At 37.6% G+C, this 17355-nt stretch overlaps 1 long non-coding RNA gene across 1 annotated transcript in view; it reads left to right on the forward strand.

Moving 5' to 3' along the window:
* The first annotated feature begins 3613 nt into the window (after positions 1-3613).
* The window catches only part of LOC129144945 (uncharacterized), a 77319-nt gene continuing 63577 nt past the window's right edge, over positions 3614-17355 (forward strand). The window contains exon 1 of the long non-coding RNA XR_008549796.1: positions 3614-3680. This is a non-coding gene — a long non-coding RNA (uncharacterized LOC129144945). The remainder of the gene's footprint in view (positions 3681-17355) is intronic.

Below are 17355 nucleotides of genomic sequence, written 5' to 3' on the forward strand. Positions count from 1 at the left end.
CATCCTAATAGTGCCTACTTTTGTAGGACAGCAAGTTTCCCTTACTTGATACAATCGAATGTGCTGCTGGAACAGTGAATATATCTATTTATAAAATGAAGATTTAAGATATGCTGTATAACGATCATCTTTAGAAGTCTCAAAAGTAATGAACCTAACTATTGATATATTGTCTTTTCTCTGAAAACCATAGTGCATGAGTTCCAATAATGGTAAAATCATTATGACCACTAAAACAAAGTACTACAAACTAAATGACTTAAAACACCAAGAATTTATTCTCTTATAGTTTTGGGCACCAGATGTCCAAAATCAATTTTATCGACCTTAAATCAACATGTGGGAAGGACCAGAGTCCTGCCAGAGGCTTCAGTGGAGAATCTGTTCCTTTCCTCTTCCAGTCACTGGTGGCTGCCACATTTCTTGACTTATGCTGCACCACTCCAGAGAATGCCCCCATTCTCTTCTCTGTGTATAACTCTCCCTCTGCCTGACTTTTATAAGGATATATATTATGGCATTTAGGCACCACCTGGATAATCCATGGTAAGCCCCCACCCCAGCTCAAAATGCTCAATTTAATCCTATCTACAAAGACTATTTTTTATACACGGTAACATTTACCAATCCCAGGGATTACAACCTGATATCTTTGGGACTACATTCAGCTCATGGTGATATTTTTCAGGTAAGCCTTTGGGTAAATCAAATTTAAGAGACACTTGACATCACAGAAAATATAACTGGGCCAGGCCAAGCCTAGAATTTTTCAGAGGGACTTGGTGTTTTATAATCCCAGCTATAGATGTATATCGATGGATTTTCTCCATATTTATTTTTTCTTTTTTTAACAACTGCAATCCAAAAACATTAAAAGTAGTCAACAAAAGAAAAAAATATTATCTCTTATTCCATCACTTACATTAAGTTATTGATAGCATTTTGGAGTAATTCTTTTACTTACTTATTCTTATAAATATTCTTACTTTGTAATAACCATAATTTACAAAGAATTTTATATCTATTTTTTCATTTCATATTAAATTATAGCAATATTATAATTTAATTTTCACAATATTATCTCATGATCTTAAAAACAATGATTGTATAACATTCTACAAAATAGAGGAACCTCTAGTTAACCATTCTTTTCTCATTATTTTCTCATTCCTTTCAATTTTTTACTCTTCTAAGTATATAATATTATTGTAATTACATCCATGCTTCAGATTTTTTGGTTTGTTTTTTGTTTTTTATAACTGTTTCCTTGGGATAGATTATGAGAAGCTGAATTAGTAGATTAAACAGATGTGAATATTTAAATGAATCTTAATGCATTTTTATAGAGTGCTTTCCAAAACACTCTCTGCTCCTAATGAAGCCTGTTTCACCACACTTTGGCAATACCCCGATACTACCATTTTTTAATTTTCTAAGTGATTACAATGGTATCTTGTCATTTGGTTCTTGATTATTAATGAGATTGAATATCATGAGGGTTGACAATCATTCAGTGACCTCTCCCTTCTACTATTCATTCCCTTATATAATACCCTCTAAGTGGGGGCTGGACTTACTGACTCACTTCTAATAAGATAGTGATATATGGCATATACCAACTCATAGAACAGATGCCTTTCATTTTGGGAAAATTAGATCAGTCCTTTAGTAACAAAAAATATAAATTAAATACAAATTTTCTTAGATAAAAGTATGACATTTTAAAAGGTTGATTACAGATTCTGTCTATCTTAGTGGGTTGTTCCTTTGACAAGTTGGAGAATTATTGGTTATTTTAAGGACAGATGTAGAACTGACTATATTATCTCATCATTCAGGTTAATGGGGACCTGGTTTTGGCCATGGAAGCCTAACTGCATTGCATTCAGCAGGTCACAAAGTTTGGTTCAAGTTTAAGGGTGGGCAAGAACAGTAAATCAGACTTGGTTCAAGATTGCTTTTACTTTGATTTACTGTTAAAGTGAGCAAAAAGCAGAGTAAAGTTTATAAACCCAATGGAGATGCTGCATGTCTCTCTCATTAGCCCGTCCAGAATGAGATATTTCACCCAACCGGAGAGGTGAAGGCCTTTATACCCCTAGCCACAGCAGTACACTGTGTTCTACCACACAGAGCAATCATTCAGCTTCGTCTCCCATGCCAAATGTTTAGGTATTGGCCTTCAAGCTCTTTCTATGATGACACTGGGGAAAATGCCCTATGATTCTTCTACTTAATCTCAGTCCATTGGGCAAGTCCATTGGCCCTGGGCCACCCCTCTCACCCTGCCCCACCCTGTATCCCCCAAATGACAGTGGATGGTAAAAATGACCACAAATCAAAAGACTTTCTGGACTATATCAGGATATCTTGTTAAGGACAACAACAGCAAAATCAAGCAAACATCGAGAGTTGTTATTGTTATTATACATGGCTGTTTTGATTTATCCTAGTTCTGATACTGATTTGGATAAATCTCTTCTTTGTACCACAACTTTTTCTGAAGGACTGGAAAAATTCTACCAGATTTTAATAATATTATATATAATTCTTATAGAATATTAAATCACTTGGAAAATAAATTGAAATTGGACTACATACATGACATATTTTGAGCTAAAAGTTTAAATTGCCTATATGTGTGAGTTTATTAGTTTTTTCCTGTATAACCCAGTCCAGGGGCACAGATTTTAATGGCCTCATCACATCCTAGATTCAGCAGAGTTAAGTGTTGCTGTGTTTATTTTTGCAGCCACAAACCCTGCTAGTTTGAGTGAATGACGGTCTTTCCTCAAATCATATCCCTAAGTTCAGAAGCTCATTTCATTCACTGATCTTTTCATTTTTTGTAACATTATTTAAATTTAACAAATTGCTGCATGTGATTTATTTTGAATTTAATTACAGAGCCAAAATGCCACATATAATTATGGATGTAAGTAGCAGTCAATTCTTTACCCTGATGGCTTGAGAAAGGCTGTAAAGTGTAGCAGACTCTACATAATCTCCTATGAGCCTTCTCTCCCTGCCATTGAATCAGTGCTGACAAATAAAGTATCAGAATAGCAACTAATAAGAGGTCATGCTTTTGTGCTGAGCCCACCCCTCGCTCCTCATTCATGTCAATGCTAATGGGATGCCATTTAACACGGCTTAGGAAATTTCATAAAATCAGCCTGCTTGGGAAGAATCTTTGATCAAAGATGGACAAATCACAGCACTCCAGGGGTTGGTTTAAAATAAGTAGTAGTATGACATATTTCCCTTTGTTATGAGGTAAAGCTCTAAAGTGCATTTCTATACTCGGAAGGAAGAGGTTCAGCTCTCTGGAACAGAAGAAGTAAATATGAAAAAAACAATTACCTCATTGATATCACCCCAGTTCTCATTCTATACCATACAACTAGTGGTTCCAACATGGAACATAGGTCCCACTATTCTCTGGGATTTAGGCTGCACAAATATTTTTCTGGGGTCCTTTGCTAAATGAGAAGCCTCCTATCTTCTCAACATTACATGTGCAGAGATGAGTTTACTGGCAGTGAGGTTTTAGGCAGGTTATTTAACTTCTCTGAATCTCAGTTTCTGTATCTGTACTTTAGAGAATCTAATGCCCCTAGGATTGTGGTTTGAACTCCCTGCATGTGTGCACAGCTCTTAGCATGGTGCCTGGCCTGGTGGTGAGTAACAGTTTTTATTACTAATTTACATTTACTTGTCCTCTATTGATTTTTTTTTAACTTCAGTTCCTGCAGAAAGACATAATATATGTTTAGGGTTTGTTATGTAGTCAAAGTTTTGATATTGGTGTGACTTTGTCCAGTGGCTGTGAATGCAGGGGTTCTGGTTCTGACCCTCATAGTCCACTCAGCAGTTTAGTTTGGGCTTCTAATAACAAACATACCACGGTTGGTGGCTTAAATCATTCCATTTTTCACAGTGACTAAGGATTTGTTGCAGTTGCGTTTGGCTAAATTTCACTGGTTATTTATTTTTTTTTTAAGATTTATTTATTTATGCATACAAGAACCGGGATACAGGCCAGAGGTGTGTGGGGGGGTAGGTGAGAGAATTCACCAGAGACAGAGTGGGGAACAGAACAGGCAGAGTGACTGAAATACACTGCTGAGGGGAGCAGTGGGCGAGACAGGAGAGGTCTGCTGTGCCATATGGGTAGCTCCCTGGCCGGGAATCGAACTCGTGCTGCAGTGGCTGCGGACAGCTTCATAGGTTGCGTCTTAACCCCTTGCACCACCAGGGAGGCCCTTCACTGGTTATTTCTATTCCACAAATGACTAAAACTATCTGGTAACTGTCTTCACTTTCTCACTCACTTCATTTAGCACTGTCACCTCGAAATCCCTCCATTTTGTCCCAAAAGGCATTATTTCATCTTCTCTGAAGCTGAGTAGCATCCCGTGGAGTACATGTTCCACATTGTCTTTATCCAGGGTCTGTCAGTGAAAACTGAGGTTGGCTCCATGTCTTGGCTCTTGTGAATGACGCTGCGGTTTACACAGGAGTGATAGCTCATTTCTTTTTAGGACTTAATAATATTCCATTGTCTGGATGTACTACAGTTTATTTATCCCTTCATTGCTGAAGGACATCTTAGTGTAGCTTCCAAGTTATGGGCATTTTTATGAATAAAGCTGCTTTTAAACATCCATGTACATGTTTTGTGCAGATTAAATTGCATCTCCTTTGGGGACATTCTAAGAACCTCAATTGGCAGATCATGTGGTAAGACTGTTTAGTTCTGTAATGTTTTATACTTAGTGCCTTTATTAGCACATTCCCCCACTTTTTGAACAAAGGATTTGGCATTTTTGTTTTGCACTGGGCCCTGCAAGTGATACACAAAATGGGCAAGGAACTGTACTGGTGACTAGGAGCGTGATTTGGCCGGAAGGGAATGTGATAGCCAAAATAAGGGCAAGGTTGGGTGTCATGGGTGCTTCAATAATGGGCATGGGTGTTGAAACTTCTGGGAGGTAAGCTGATACATGGATATGAGCATATGGGAAGGTAAACATTGTCAGGAAAACAAGCATTGCATAGGTATGAAGTCCTTTCTTTACTTTGAGGATATATTTTATATTTTGCAATTAAAAGATAAGTGTAGAAAGTTAATAGAGGCCTTTTGAAATGTTTTATAAGAGGTCCAGGATGTGTACATGTTCTAACCCCACCTGCAGCTTTCCTACATGAATGCATCTTCTTAGTCAACATATTACAAGAAATAATAGCACAGGATGTGCATTCTTAATATTACTTGGTGATAAAGCAACTTACTATTTTGTGGTATAAGCAAATAGAATCAAACTGTAGGTATAAATTTGAATGATCCTTAATTCAGTACAAATAACGTTAAGAGTGAGAAGTCCTCATACAAGATAGAACATCTACAATAAATAATGTGTAATATTTAAAGAATATTCAAAGGTATTTTAATTCAGAATAAAGGTTTTTTTTAATAATTTTTTTTAAAGATTTATTTATTTATTTATACAAGCACTGGGTACAGTCAGAGGCATGGAGGGTGAGAGAATTCACCAGAGCCAGAGCGGAGAGTAGAACAGGCAGAGTGACGAAGTACACTGCTGAGGGGAGCAGCGGGCGGTAGGAGAGGTCTGCGCGCCATGTGGGACCCTCGCCCGGCGACCGGGGATCCAACTGGCGCTGCAGAGGCCACGGGCAGCTTTGCAACCCAGCGCTCAAATGCTGCGCCACTGGGGAGGCCCCAGAATAAAGTTTTTAATATCCATTCAAGGCCTCCCTGGTAGCACAAGGGGTTAAACACAGCACTGTGAAGCTTTCTGCAGCCACTGCAGCACGAGTTTGATCCCAGCTGATCAGCCAGGGAGCTACCCACATGGTGCAGCAGACCTCTCCTGTCTGGCCCACTGCTCCCTTCAGATTTCAGTAGATCTGCCTGTTCTGTTCTCCACTCTGTCTCTGGTGAATCCTCTCATCCCCTGCACCTCTGGCCTATACCCCAGTTCTTGTATGCATACGTAAATAAATCTTTAAAACAAACAAACAAACAAAAATAAAACAAGCACAAAATCCATTCAAAGACCAACTTGTTAAATTTCAATATTGACATTTGGTATTTTAGAGTGTTATAATTTTGTTTGCATCTGACAAAACTCCAGTTTACCTCAGAAACTTAAGGATAGGCTTTCTCATCTTGAGCTCTGCATTTTATTAACAGTTCAAGATACTACTTTATATATTCTTCCCCTAATACATAGGGATTTACACTTATAACTCTTAGAATATATTGGTGAAAACATCATCCCTGATTTTTTGGCTTTGACGAGATCATCTTCTAATCTGTGTTGAACATTTTAATTCCATTTCTCATCTTAGTTATATCATTGACATAACTAACATAAAAAGTAATGTTGGACAATGAATTTTCCTATTACTAATACTTTTGGGGGATGTCAGCTAAAACATGATGAACATACTATATTAACTTAAGATCACTAAACCTTCGGGAGAATTGAGGACTGGTTATATATCTAGCCATGTTTTTGATATTTCTAAATATTCAAGACTACATATGATTTAAGAGGGAAGGTGTTCTGCTACTGTAATTTTCAACTCCTTCCTGGTCTTTGCTTTAAAAACTGTCTTCCATATTATGACTCAGCAGCTTGTGCTCATCTAAAAAATTCTCTAAGTGAGGGGTTGAAAGCCAAGCTGTGGCCCACAGGCCAAGCTCTGTTGCTTGTTTTTGTAAACAAGCTTTTGTTGGAACAAAATCACACCCATCAGCCTATCTGACCCTAGACAAGGAAAATTTGCTGTCTCTTGTGTTGTTGATAATCTATAAATTCTACTCGCTCGTTTAAAAGAGAGACCAATATATGCTCAGTTTAGAAGAAAAATTATGTGAAGTACCATATTACAGCTTCGACCATTTACTGTTGTCATTCATTCATCAAAATAAGTTATTCAGGGGCCTCCCTGTTGGCCCAGGCAGTTGAGCGCAGCACTGTGAAGCTGTCTGTAGCTTCTGCAGTGCCGGTTCAATCCCCACCGGCCACAGAGATACCCACATGGCGGGACAGACCTCTCCTGTCTTGCCCGCTGCTCCCCTCAGCAGTGTATTTCAGTTGGTCTACCTGTTCTGTTCCCGTTTCTCTCTGGTGAATCCTCTCACCCTCCCGCACATCTGGCCTGTACCTTGGTTCGTGTATAAAAATAAATAAATCTGGGCCTCCCCTGGTGGCGCAGCGGTTGAGTGCTGGGCTGTGAAGCTGCCCGCGGTCTCTGCAGCACTGGTTCAATCCCCGGCCGCTGGCTAGGGTCCCACATGGTGCGCAGACCTCTCCTGCCACACCTGCTGCTCCCCTCAGCAGTGTATTTCATCAGTCTGCCTGTTCTGCTCCCTGCTGTGGCTCTGGTGAATTCTCTCACCCTCCTGCACTTCTGATTGTGCCCAGTGCTTGTATAAATAAATAAATAAATAAATCTAAAAAAAAATAAAAATAAAAATAAATACATCTTAAAAAAAAAAAGCTATTTATTCTATTTCTGAGGCAAGTGGACAGAGCCAAATGTGCACAAGATGATTCAACCCAGAATATCACCTTTTAAGCCAAAGGGTGCTTTCATGGTGTAAAATCCTTAAACTATTGAAGCAAATCAGGAATAAAACTCCTTGTTGAAAATCAAAATTTTCTTTATATTTAAAAAAAATTGTAAACCAAAGGTTTGTTTCTTTGCACTTCAATACACTCTAAAGAACATTATTTAATTTAAGCTTCAAAATGAGAGACAAAATGGGCTTTACAATCCTTTGAGTTGCACAGAGATAAATTATTTTCATTTTGCATCAGAAAACTGAAAGTCAGCTGTTAAGTGTATATTTTAAGGTTAAGGCTGGTAAGTGACAAGTTTGGTCCTAATCAAAATGTTGATTCCTGATTTAGTGCTATTTCTAACTACCTCCTTGCATCATCCATTTTGTTTTAATCATGGCAAATATTGTTACTAGATCCTGAGAATCTTTCACTTTCCAGGGAGTTTATACACCATGTTATTTGATTCTCACACAGTTCTTGGAGATAACTGGTATTATACATTTTTATAGAGGAATAAATTAGAATCAGAAAGATTAAGTAACCTGCCCAAAACTATACAACCAATAAATCTCTGTGATCCCAAAGTATATACTCTTTCTACTCCACCACAGTGGCATCAGCACAGAGTTAGCTTAATATTTGATGATTCAAAGGAGAGTGTTTAAAGTCTGTGATAATGTAGATACATTTTTCAGATTTTTGAAAAGAATTCCAGTTCTCCATAAATTTTTACTTACATGAATACAAACTAGATCTAAATGATAAAAAAAATTAAATCTATTAAAAAAATAGAGAAGGAGGGCCTCCCTGGTGGCCTAGGGGTTAGGTCTCAGCACTACTACCGTGAAGGCCTGAGTTCAATCCCTACCAAGTTGGTGACTCACATGGCACAGCAGACCTCTCCTCTCTTGCCTGCTGCTCCCCTCGGCAGTGTATTTCAGTAGATCTGTGTGTCCTGCTTCCCACTCTGTCTTAGTGAATCCTCTCACACACACACTCCCCTCTAACCTGCACCCCAGTTTTTCTATGCAAAAGTAAATAATTGAAATCTTTTAAAAAAATAGAGAAAGAATATGGAATGAAAAAAATATTTTTTAAAGATTTATTTATTTTTGCATATAAGAGCTGGGGTATAGGCCAGAGATGCAGGGAGGTGAGAGGATTCACCAGAGACAGAGCAGGAAGCAGAACAGGCAGATCTACTGAAATACACTGATGAAGGGAGCATCAGGTAAGACAGGAGAGGTCTGCTGTGTCATGTGAGTAGCTCCCTCGCCAGCTGGGGATCAAACTCGTGCTGCAGAGACTGCAGATTGCTTCATAACTCCTTGTGCCATCAGGGAGGCCCCTGGAATGAAAATTTTTAAGTCAAGATCCATGTTTTGGCAAAGATTGACATATCACTCATCTAGTTAGTTAGCTAGCTTCTAGCAATTTGACAGCTTATGTGCACAGAGTCAGGGAAAGTAGTGAACAAATTCACTAAACTATAAATTTGTTAATAAATTATAAATATTGTTTATAAATAATCATCAACCATTTCTTCTTTATCTCCTCTTTTCTCAGATCCCTATCAATTAAGACAGCAATTTCATGTATATACTTTGCAGAATTTTCTTTACAGGGACCCATACTCAATATTTCATTGTGTACCGTATAATTAAAAGTATTAGAAATTCCTCAGGCTGATAATGATTCTTCATATTAGAAGTCTTGATGAAATTATGACTCACTAATTTTTTTTTCTATTATCACTATGATTTGTCATAGCTTTTAAGAGAAATCTTTTGTACAATAACCAAATGTCCAGTTACCCAGTACTGAGGGTTTCCTTAGCATGCAGGACTTGCAGTGTTAAAACCGTAACAAGAAGAAGATTTTAAACAATGATGTGTTGCAAAATTGGGCATTGGAATTAAAAAAAAATATTCAGGTAACATTGGTTTGCAACATGATATGTGATTTAGGGGAATAGGTTCACACCTCAGATTTATGTCCCCTCCACACCCATCACCAAAGCACCCATAGTCCTTTACCCTAGACCACTGGTCGCCCATCCCCCACCTTGTTCCCATCTCCACCCTCACTTCCTTTCTAGTAACCTCGATTCTGTAGTTATATATCTTGGCTTTGTTTTTGTTTAGTTTTTTAAGTTCCTTTGTTTAGTTTCTATATATTCACATCTGAGTGAAGTCATCTGATATTTGTCTTCCCCCTTCTGCCTATTTCACTTAGCATAATCCCCTCCAGTTCCACCCATGTTGTCACAAATGACAAGATTTTATCATTTTTTTTTAAATAGCTGAATAGTAGTTTCTTTTTCTCCACACCCTCACCAGGATTTGTTCTTGGGTTTTTTTTGTCTGTTTGTTTGTTTTTTTATGGGCTGGAGTGAGGAGATATCTTACTGTGGTTTTGATTTGCATTTCCCTAACAAGTGATGTGAACATTTTTTCATATGCTGTCTTCTTTGGCCCATGTGCTGTCTCTTTTGCCCATATTTCGATTGCATTATTTGTTTTCTTTTTGTTGAGTTGTAGGAGTTCTTTGCAGGTCTTGGATATTAGCCCCTTGTAAGATGTATGATATGCAAATGCTTTCTCCCATTCAGGAGGGTGTTTTTTAGCTTCACATAGTCCCATTCATTTTTTTGCTTTCATTTCCTTGTCATTGGAGTCGACTCCCCAAAGACAACCCCAAAGTCTATGTCATGGAGTGTTTTGCCTGTGTTTTCTTCAATGTATTTTAGGGTTTCCAATCTTATATCCATTTTGAATTAATGTTTGTGTGAAACTGGTCTAGTTTCATCTTTCTGCATGGGTTTATCTAGTTTTCCTAGCACCATTTGTTTTTTTTTTTAAGATTTATTTATTTATTTATACAAGCACTGGGTACAGTCAGAAGCGCAGGAGGATGAGAGAATTCACCAGAGCCAGAGCAGAGAGCAGAACAGGCAGACTGACGAAATACACTGCTGGGGGGAGCAGTGGGCGGCAGGAGAGGTCTGGGCGCCATGTGGGACCCTCATCCGGTGGCCAGGGATTGAACCGGCGCTGCAGAGGCTGTGGACAGCTTCACAACCCAGCTTTCAACCGCTGCGCCACCGAGGAGGCCCGTCCTAGCACCATTTGTTGTAGAGATTTTCCTTTCTCCATTGTATACTCTTGGCTCCTTGTTGTAGTTTAGCTGAGTACTGGGATTTTAAAATAATCTGGGGCTCCGATCTCCTTTTTGCTTCCAATTATCAAGGAATAATTATTTAGAATATTATTTAGAATAATTATTATTATTTATCCAATTATTTAGAATAATTCAGCATTTCATCAAAAAGGTGAGAATTTTAGTGTCTACTTTATATCTTTTTTATAAGACATAAAAACATATCTTAAAGTTTTTTAAGGGGAAGAGAGGTTTCAATTAGCAACCTTCTACACAGGATTCTCCTAGCCTTGACCTCTTTTAGTTAATACAATCTATACATTAAAAAGTGAAACATTAAAATTGGGGAGTCCCAGTGATTAATAGAGAATTAATAAAATAACCCTCAAATTTCTCAGGAAATGGTTGCAGGATGTGTAAGAAAGATCTAACTTCATTTCCTTTTGGAGACAATTTTTGGTATGACTGTTTATTTCACTATTTTTTTTCTTACCATTAGAAATGGAACATTTATCATGTGAACTTGGATCCATGGTTAATCATCCTAATAAATTCTTTGACTATTCCAGCTATGTGTTATTATTGCATTGTTTCAATCACAATGATTTTAGAGTAGGTGTTCTATCTGGGATACATTTTATTTACCCTTTAAAAATATTGTTACAATTCTGCTATATTTATTATTCTATATGAAGACATGTGTACATATACATGTAATTACTACATGCGCATATACGTATCCCATACATATACACTAATTCTAAGAAAATCCTATTGTTATCTTTCCATGCAGGAGATAGTAGGGCTTTACATATATTGCTTTTTTTTAATGTCCTTTAATAAAATGTTATAATTTTTATCTATAGGATCTTACTTAATTTATGCTTGAATATGTTTTAACTCACTGACATTATCTGACTCTAAATCTTACACAGGACGCACTAAATCTGCACTGTCCAATAGCCACCAGTCACATGGATATCTAAATTTAAATTAGCTAAAAAAATTTTAAATTAGTTAAGACTAAAAATATACTAAGATTAAATAACATTTAAAATCCAGTTCTAGATTTAACTAGTTATTACTATGTTTTCTTTAAAAATTTTTATCTATCTATTTTCTCAATTTAATTATATAGCACCTCATCAATTTTCTAAGTATATGATGAAATAATTTGCAGGTATTTAGGGAGTTATTTGGATGACTTTCAGCTGTGGGAGGACTACTTATATAAGTTAGAAAGCTCAGGGCCTCCCCTGGTGGCGCAGAGATTGAGCGCTGGGCTGCGAGGCTGCAAAATAAATAAATAAATAAGTTAGAAAGCTCAAAATCCATAAATGATGGTTGGGCTACATAAAATTTTAAAATTTCTGCATAATATTAACAATAGCTAGCATACATTGGGCATTGTTTTAAGAAGTTTGCATTTTAAAAATACTCAGGATATGCTAGCTAAAGTTTGGCTTTATTACTTTTGACAATGATTAGAATCAGTCAAAATGTTTTGTCACAGGTACTTTAGGGGCTTTCAGTCAGTCAAGAAAACAGGAATTTTAGAATTGAAACCAAGCGAAGATAGAATGACAGAAGAAGTAAGGATGACTGTGTGGTTTGGGTAAATATTGCCTCTGATGGTTAACCAGGAAAACAAGTCATATGGAAGGCAGTAGGATCAGAAAGGAAACAATTATATCTGTGAACGCCATATTGGAGTGCAATTAGAGAGGTTAAAGAGGCCAAAATTTCTCCCTTTTAACCTAGTAAAATAGCAGGTTACCTTAACTTTTTGGAGATCACTGTATGTGGATATGTATCATTGAGGGAGTGGCGAGAACTTTAGCATTTCTTCTCTAGCAAAGTGATCGAACAGAGTGGTCTTGAATTTAGGGCAGACTTTGGCTAAACCGTATCATCTCTTAATATAATACAACTGGAAACCATCATCCTTCATGAAGAATGCTTCTTAGCCTGCCTGGTAACCTAGGATAGTCCATTACTCATGCCAGACAACCAAAATGCAGTGTTTTTAATCACTTCTTACTGTCCTGCTAGTGTGCCATCAATAAGCTAAAAACAGAAACTTGGCACCAAAGTGGACACTGATCAACATAGCAATTAGTCCCTGAATTCTTCATTCGCCATTCTGTAGCATCTAGAGAATTTGAATGCTACGTTAAGTAGTGGTAGAAACATCAAAATATGTGAACAATCCAGAAAGATTTGTATCTTAGAGAAACAGTATCACCTACCTTACTAATAAGTTGTGCTGTGTCCTGAAGATAACAGTCCCCTCCACCAGGGGTCTCTGCTCACCGACATTATCTAAATCTGACTCTTCCATGGGATACACTAAATCTGTGCTGTCCAATACAATAGCCACCAGCCACACTAGGCTATCTAAATTTAAATCAGTTGAGATGCAACAAAATTTAAAATTCAGTTCCTGAATTGTACCAATCACCTTTTAAACGCTTAACAGACTCCTGCGTCCAGTGGCTCCCATTTTAGACGGTATAGATATCTAAGAGCACAGAAAGTTCTAATGGTCAGTACTGCACCAAATCCTGTAAGTTTAATTCATCAATGAAGAAATACTAACTCAGAATCACAACTGTTAAAAGGGCACAGAGGCAGGCCCTCCTGACTGCCCACCTCAGCCTGCATACCATGTGTGAATCCTCCCATTTTCCAGGTGTCCTGGGGGGATGATGAAAACTTTGTAATCACAATTTACTCTCCCTTCACAATATGTTATATCACTTTAATAATTCATAGATAACATTTCCCTTTTTTCTCTTATTGAGAAAAGCAGGGCTGGGAAATTTTAAGAAAAAGACATAATTTAAAAAAAAAAACAGAAGGTATTAATTTTTATTCTCAATTTTGCCCTTAACAAACTGAGAGACCTAGAGAGCCGCTGACTTTCTCTGAACCTGCATTTGCTCCTGAGGTGACCAGAGGTTCCCTAAGACCTAACACAGAGGAATCTATACCCAAAGTGCAGAAGGACCATCCTATCTACTTATAAGTAAACTAATCTCAGCCCCACACAAGAGTTCCAGTATGCCTAGAATGTGTAAGCAGCTTCTGCCTTACATCACAGATAAGCTCTAAAGTCACTGACTGGTGTGGCTTCAGCAGTTTTAGTAAATAACCTTGGGTAATTGTTTAGATCATCCCAGAAGATAATTGCTATTTTTAGGATAAATATCATTTTCCATTTAGATGAGACTGAGACCTTAAGAGATAATACCAGTTCCATTCTTTATTGCTAATGTGTCACAACATTACCTCAGTGAGAATATTTCAAAGTAACACTGTGGTTTTATTCTGAGGATCTCCATTATAGACTCCATGTGATTTTGTGATCATTAAAATAAAAAAAAAAACTCTCTCTAGGTGGTTTCCTGAATTATTCCTCTCTATAAGAGACCGGTCCTTGAAATAGACATCACTCTTGAGGCATGGGCTATGTTCTCTGTTCTATCCACTCATATTTGGAATAAATGGGTTTTTTTAAAATAAATTTTATTTTTATATTCCCCATACAATTGCAACCCCCTTATTTTGACCCCAATCCCTCCCCTCCCCGCCCCCTACCCCCCACAGAGTGTCTCTGGTTCATAGTTTTTTGTTGATTTTGATTTTCACTTTCTTATAGTTATTCATTTTCCTGGTCCCTTATTTAAGTTTCCTAAATGGGTTTTTAATTGTTTTATTTAATTTTTTAAAAAAGGTGGTCTTCTTTTCAGGCTTAATGTTCCTGTCTTTCTCAAACTGTAGATGAAAATATTTTTTTGTACCTGGGGTTTCACGTGCAGCTAGAAGAGTGGGCTACATCCTAACTTATTCACATGAAGTTCATTGCTTATCAAGTCTATGATTCATGGTAGGATGAAAATGGGGGAAATCAATGATAAAATGGAGTTAAAGGAGAGAAAAGTGTGGGCAGGAGGAAGCAGGTGATTGAAATGAAAATGGTGGTCAGGAACCTTAGTTGTTTTCTCCAGGTGCTTTGTTGGCAGAAATTAAAAAAAAAAAAAAAAACTTTTCTATCAAACTCCACCTGAATTCTTTCAACTACAATGATGAAAGAAAATACACGCTAATTATGAGCAGGAACATTATCTATTAATATGTTAATGAAGCAGGTTTGCTAATGGGGAAAGACCTGAATTTTAATAAAATTTTAAGAGCTTCTTGATTACGTGTTTGTTAGTCGATATGATCATTTAAAATTATCTCTAGGTGGCTTTACATGGAATAAAACCTACATTAGAACTGTATTCTAAACAGGCCTTAATGAAGCAGGTGAGGATACCATCTGTGACATAAACACTGTCAGCCAGAAATTCACTTCAAAAGAAATGTAAACTAGTTAACAGGAAACATGTTATCATATCTGCCAGTAACAGCTTTCAATGTAGGTAATTTATTTATGCATTTACTTGCTAATTTTTTCAAACATATTTGCTTATGAAAATAATGTTCGATTGAATTAATGGATACTGCCTTACAATATTGGAAGGGTTATTTTTCATTAAAAAACCACAACTCTAGTGTCCTGTTTTGACAACATCCCATACATAGATGAAAACTGTTTTATCCACCCAAACCCAGACCTCTTTCAAGAAAGAAACTGTAGTTACCAAAATTCCAAAAGTCAAACCAGAATGAGTATAGAAACCTCATTGGTGTGTCTCCATGAATAGGAAAAATTGTGTTAACTATTCCCCAAGATGATTTTGACATCAAAATGACTGTCAATCCTCGGCTTTCTCTCTAGACCAGGGGTGAAGGCTTCCTTTATTTTGCACATTAAAAATACAAAGCCCTGATAATGGATGAGCCCGGTATACAACTGAGGGCTTCTGAAGAAAAGGCAGATGCCAAGGAGGTAGAATGGAAGCCCAGATGTGTATGAGCCCAAGGAGCCAGAGAGAAGTGGGCCTGAAGTCTCTGCAGGCCGTGTGCAGGGGACCTAGGTGTCTCTTTGGGGGAATGTTGTCTGGGTTTGGGTGGGGCCTATGACTTCGTATCTGGGGTAGCGATGAAAGTGTTGGTGAGGGAAAGCAAAAAAGGCAATCCTAGACGCCAAGGAGTAGAGGCTAAGAACGACGTCTCAAGTGCTTAATGGGCCAAATGAAGGAAAGTAGAGAAAAAAAAGCAGGCGCCTCCTTTCACCCAGTCACTGAGATCTGAAGGGAGGCTGCAGGGAAGCTATGATAGGAAACCGGTTTTGAAGAAAGAACCATGTCTGAAAAACCAGAGTTGCTTCCTCCTGAGTTTTTCCATAAAGGTGAGGCAGATTCACTAGGCTTATTAATTTCCCATGTATTATAACTATTTACTTGATGGTATCGATAAAACATACCTCTGTGGTGGTCATTAGAAAGTGATAATGCTCTCAAATTCTTTTTTTTAAAAAAGATTTATTTTATTTACTTATGCATACAAGAGCTGGGGTGTAGGCCAGAGGTGGTGGGGGGGGGTGGACGGGAGGGTGAGGGGGAGAGGATTCACCAGAGACAGCAATGGGAACAGAACAGGCAGATAGATTGAAATACACTGCTGAGGGGAGCAGCAGGTGAGACAGGAGAGGTCTGCTGCGCCATGTGGGTCAGCTCCCTGGCCAGGGATGGAACTCGGTGCTGTTTGGTTGCTGATAGCTTCATAGTGTTGAGACTTAACCCCTGTGCCACCAGGGAGGCCCCTCAAATTCTTAATAGAGTTTCTAATGAGATTTTTGAGGGCCATATTTTAAGGTTGTCAAGAAACAATTCAAGAAGATAATTGGTCATTTAAATGGCTTTTAATTGAGTCCTGGGTGGATTTCTTTGAGGGCATGCTGCCCTCTAGGGGTTGAAGTACAAGGCATAGAAAAGGAATTCAGAGGTGCAAGAGCTTTGTTTGAGGGATAATTTGTGCTTTCCTAGATGCATATTTTTTCATAAAAATGACTTGTCTTTTCATCCAACACTGTCCAATGTATTTCAATTCTTGGAAAGTTTTATGTTATAGAAAGCATCACCTTAAATATGCAATATTAGATTCAATATATTCCTTTAGTTCCTTCTTTTTTTTTTTTTTAAGATTTAGTCTTTGCCATGAGGAGGGATAGGTGGGGACAGACAGAAGAGGTACAGGGTTTTTAAAAACCATAATCCTTCAATTTCTGGTTATTTAATACAAAATTCCCCTAACCCTTTATTGGGCACTACTTTCTGTAAACCTTTCCACAGGCAGCCACATTTCACTCACACGTCCATTTTACTAAGCTGTTCTTTAACAGTCAAGAAACAAATCTATGACAGCCATACATTTTATCATTTGGTAACACATTTATCCAAAACTTCAATTTTACTAACATAGACTAGAAAGAAAATCAAATAGGACAATTAGTAGTGTGGTATGTGCCAAAGCCCAGAGAGAAATTCAGGTCCAAAAAGACTCATGGAGTGGGCCAGGAAAACTTGTAATAATAATAGAAAATAAAACGGGAGGCACAGGGTAAACTGTAAAAATAGAAAAAAAAATAGACAGTAGGTTCTGACCCCTTAGCAGGGTGCTTCAAATATCACCGGAGGACTGTGGGACA

The sequence above is a fragment of the Talpa occidentalis genome, unplaced genomic scaffold (genome assembly GCF_014898055.3).
Source record: "Talpa occidentalis isolate TD23 unplaced genomic scaffold, MPIMG_talOcc4v2.1 talOcc4.11, whole genome shotgun sequence".
In the NCBI taxonomy this organism is placed as follows: Eukaryota; Metazoa; Chordata; class Mammalia; order Eulipotyphla; family Talpidae; genus Talpa; species Talpa occidentalis.